We start from the raw sequence: 4,756 nt of genomic DNA on the forward strand, positions 1-4,756 counted from the left end.
ACTCGAGGTGCATCTGGTTTTAGATTGATTGTGCACTCCCCTGGAAATAATCCAATGCCATCGAAGACATCATCATATTCCTCCAGGATGGACTTGTACTCTTTAAGTGCATTTACTGAGAGCACTAGTTTAATTAAATCCAGGTCCAGGCATGCTTTGAGACCTAATATAGGCGGTGCTTGCGTGCTGACTACGTAAAAGTCCATCATTGTTTCTCTATCCTTGTATCTGCACGGCAACGCACAAGTCCCTTTTACTGTGAGCATTTGACCACCATATCCAGTGAGACTGTGCCTAGTCGGTGTGAGCTTACACCGACTAGGCACAGTCTCACTGGATATGGTGGTCAAATGCTCACAGTAAAAGGGACTTGTGCGTTGCCGTGCAGATACAAGGATAGAGAAACAATGATGGACTTTTACGTAGTCAGCACACAAGCACCGCCTATATTAGGTCTCAAAGCATGCCTGGACCTGGATTTAATTAAACTAGTGCTCTCAGTAAATGCACTTAAAGAGGACAAGTCCATCCTGGAGGAATATGATGATGTCTTCGATGGCATTGGATTATTTCCAGGGGAGTGCACAATCAATCTAAAACCAGATGCAACTCGAGTTGTTTATCCTCCAAGAAGGGTACCTCTGGCCCTACGTGGTAGACTGAAAGAAGGGCTGCAAAATATGGAGAAACAAGGAGTCATAGCAAGGGTAACAGAGCCCACCGACTGGGTAAATGCACTTGTAGTCGTGGAAAAACCGAGAACCCGCAAACTCAGAATATGCTTAGATCCCCGCGACCTCAATAAAGCGATCAAGCGTCCACACTACCCCTTACCAACAATAGAAGACATCACGCCCAAGCTTATGGGTGCAAAGTACTTCAGTGTTTTAGATGCCCTTTCAGGGTACTGGGCAATAAAATTAACGGAGGAATCGTCCAAGCTGACAGCATTCAACACTATATTTGGACATTACAGATTTCGGCGTCTTCCATTTGGCATAATTTCGGCTCAGGATGAATTTCAACGCAAAATTGACGAGACATACGAAGGTCTAAATGGTGTTGTCGCGATCGTCGATGATATTCTGGTTTACGGACGAACCAAAAAGGAGCATGATGACAACTTGCACGCGATGTTACAAAGGTCTCGTGAGAAAGGCGTGAAACTCAATCCTGAGAAAAGCATTGTGAGTGCCACTGAAGTTCGCTACTTTGGTCACTGCTTATCCGCTGAAGGAATCAAGCTAGACCCTGAAAAGGTCTCAGCAACCAAAAACATGGAGCCACCAAAGAGCAAAGCAGAGCTCGAAACAGTCCTGGGAATGGTAAATTATCTGTCCAAGTTTGCACCCTGCTTATTGGACATTAATGCACCACTACGTCAGCTGCTCAAACAGTCCAGTGAGTTCATATGGGATTCCCAGCACGATGATGCATTCCAAAAAATGAAAGCCCTCATAACTAAGGAACCTGGACCAGTACTTGCGTACTATGACCCCCAGAAAGAACTGAACCTTCAAGTGGATGCATCAAAATATGGCCTCGGGGCAGTCCTGCTTCAGGACGAAAAGCCGCTCAGCTATGCCTCAAGGTCACTGACTGAATGTGAAGTTAGCTACTCTCAAATAGAGAAAGAGCTCTATGCGGTCTTATTAGGCTGCAAGCGCTTTCATCAGTATGTGTATGGCCGTGAAGTCATAGTGGAGTCTGATCACAAGCCGCTTGAATCCGTGATGAAAAAACCTCTAGCTGCAGCTCCGCCGCGACTTCAAAGAATGATTCTTCAACTCCAGAAATATGACATCACCATCACACACCGGCCAGGAAAGGAGATTCCAGTGGCGGACACCCTCTCTAGAAAGTCCATAAAGACAGAGCACGACAATCTCAGTGAAGGAATGGACATGCAGGTTCACATGGTATACAAAAGCTTACCAGTCAGTGATGCAAAGCTGCAACAAATCCGTGCCGAGACCGAATCAGACAGCCAGCTCGTCCAGCTCAGACAGGTGATCCTGGATGGATGGCCTGGAGAGAGGAAGAAATGCCCCGCAGACATCAGTGATTTCTGGAACTTCCGAGACGAACTCTCACTGACCAACGGAATCATTCTCAAAGGTGAGAAAATAGTCATACCCACCTCACTCAGAAAAGATATGCTCACACGCATTCACGTCGGTCACATGGGCATAGAGAAGTCGAAGCAAAGAGCACGAGATGTGTTATTCTGGCCAGGAATGAGTAAACAAATAGAACGCATGGTCGAAAGATGCAATACTTGCCTGGAGCAACGTCGTTCAAACCCATGATTCCTCGCGAAATACCAACCAGACCATGGCAGGTGATAGCTTCAGACCTCTTTACCTGGAACCACGAAGAATACATGGTTACAGTAGACTACTATAGCCGTTTCTTTGAATTGGACAAACTCAGCACCACCACGGCTGCCGCTGTCATCAGCAAACTCAAAGTCATTTTCGCGAGACATGGCATCCCAGAGAAATTTGTCTCCGACAATGGTCCACAATATCGAGGCAAGGAGTTTGAAGACTTTGCAAAGACATGAGGCTTTGCACACACCACCTCTAGCCCCCATTACCCACAGAGCAATGGTTTGGCTGAGAAGACTGTGCAGATCGCAAAATCGATCTTGACAAAAGCCAAGATGGACAGGAAAGATCCCTATCTCAGCCTGTTAGAATATAGGAATGCACCTGTTGACAACTTCAAGTCGCCTGCACAGCTCCTCATGAGTCGCAGACTGCGATCCATACTGCCAACCACTAACAAGCAGCTCCTACCTGAAATTGTCAGTTTCACAGAAGCACACTCCAAAAGGGTAAAGCAGCAGCATCATCAGAAAAAGTATTATGATCGCTCAGCTCATCCATTGTCACAGCTTCACACCGGACAATCTGTTCGCATACAAGAGCATGGCCTCTGGAAGCTCGCTGTTGTTGTTCATCCTGCTAATACAGAAAGATCCTATCATGTTCGCACTTGAGATGGTCAGGTATATCGCAGAAACCGGTGTCACCTTCTCAGCACAAAAGAGGAGCCCGTGGAGCCCTGCATTTCTGCAAACATTAAGGAGAAAGAACAAAACATCAATGCCTCGTCCATGCTTCAGGTGCCTGCTGAAGTACCAGCACAGCATTCAAAAGACAGACAGATCCAGCCCATACAATACCATACCAGGTCAGGTCGAGCAGTGCGACCAAGAGCAATTCAGCCAGCTCGTCCAGCTCAGACAGGTGATTCTGGATGGATGGCCTGGAGAGAGGAAGAAATGCCCCGCAGACATCAGTGATTTTTGGAACTTCCAAGACTAACTCTCATTGACCAACGGAATCATTCTCAAAGGTGAGAAAATAGTCATACCCACCTCACTCAGAAAAGATATGCTCACACGCATTCACGTCGGTCACATGGGCATAGAGAAGTCGAAGCAAAGAGCACGAGATGTGTTATTCTGGCCAGGAATGAGTAAACAAATAGAACACATGGTCAAAAGATGCGATACTTGCCTGGAGCAACGTCGTTCAAACACTAAGGAGCCCATGATTCCTCACGAAATACCAACCAGACCATGGCAGGTGATAGCTTCAGACCTCTTTACCTGGAACCACGAAGAATACATGGTTACAGTAGACTACTATAGCCGTTTCTTTGAATTGGACAAACTCAGCACCACCACGGCTGCCACTGTCATCAGCAAACTCAAAGTCATTTTCGCGAGACATGGCATCCCAGAGAAATTTGTCTCCGACAATGGTCCACAATATCGAGGCAAAGAGTTTGAAGACTTCGCAAAGACATGGGGTTTTGCACACACCACCTCTAGCCCCCATTACCCACAGAGCAATGGTTTGGCTGAGAAGACTGTGCAGATCGCAAAATCGACCTTGACAAAAGCCAAGATGGACAGGAAAGATCCCTATCTCAGCCTGTTAGAATATAGGAATGCACCTGTTGACAACTTCAAGTCGCCTGCACAGCTCCTCATGAGTCGCAGACTGCGATCCATACTGCCAACCACTAACACGCAGCTCCTACCTGAAATTGTCAGTTTCATAGAAGCACACTCCAAAAGGGTAAAGCAGCAGTATCATCAGAAAAAGTATTATGATCGCTCAGCTCATCCATTGTCACAGCTTCACACCGGACAATCTGTTCGCATACAAGAGCATGGCCTCTGGAAGCCCGCTGTTGTTGTTCATCCTGCTAATACAGAAAGATCCTATCATGTTCGCACTTGAGATGGTCAGGTATATCGCAGAAACCGGTGTCACCTTCTCAGCACAAAAGAGGAGCCCGTGGAGCCCTGCATTTCTGCAAACATTAAGGAGGAAGAACAAAACATCAATGCCTCGGCCATGCTTCAGATACCTGCTGAAGTACCAGCACAGCATTCAAAAGACAAACAGATCCAGCCCATACAATACCATACCAGGTCAGGTCGAGCAGTGCGACCAAGAGCAATTTTTGATTTGTAATTCGTCTGGGGTGTAGGAGGATCGCTGCCCCTATGAGAGAATGGAGTCTAAAATCTGGTATGGGCTGTATTAAAAGAATGGACACTTTGTTCCCAAATTTTGTTGTATAGTGTGCAATAAGTGTCATATGTGTTGAAATGTTTTGAAATGCAGCATCCTCTGTGTTTATGCTAGAGTAATGTTCAGTGGTTCAAGTATATATATATATATATATATATATATATATATATATACACTGCAGAGACAGTGTGTTTGTGTTT

Source organism: Sinocyclocheilus anshuiensis, unplaced genomic scaffold, assembly GCF_001515605.1.
Source record: "Sinocyclocheilus anshuiensis isolate Anshui unplaced genomic scaffold, SAMN03320099.WGS_v1.1 scaffold1885, whole genome shotgun sequence".
Lineage (NCBI taxonomy): Eukaryota > Metazoa > Chordata > Actinopteri > Cypriniformes > Cyprinidae > Sinocyclocheilus > Sinocyclocheilus anshuiensis.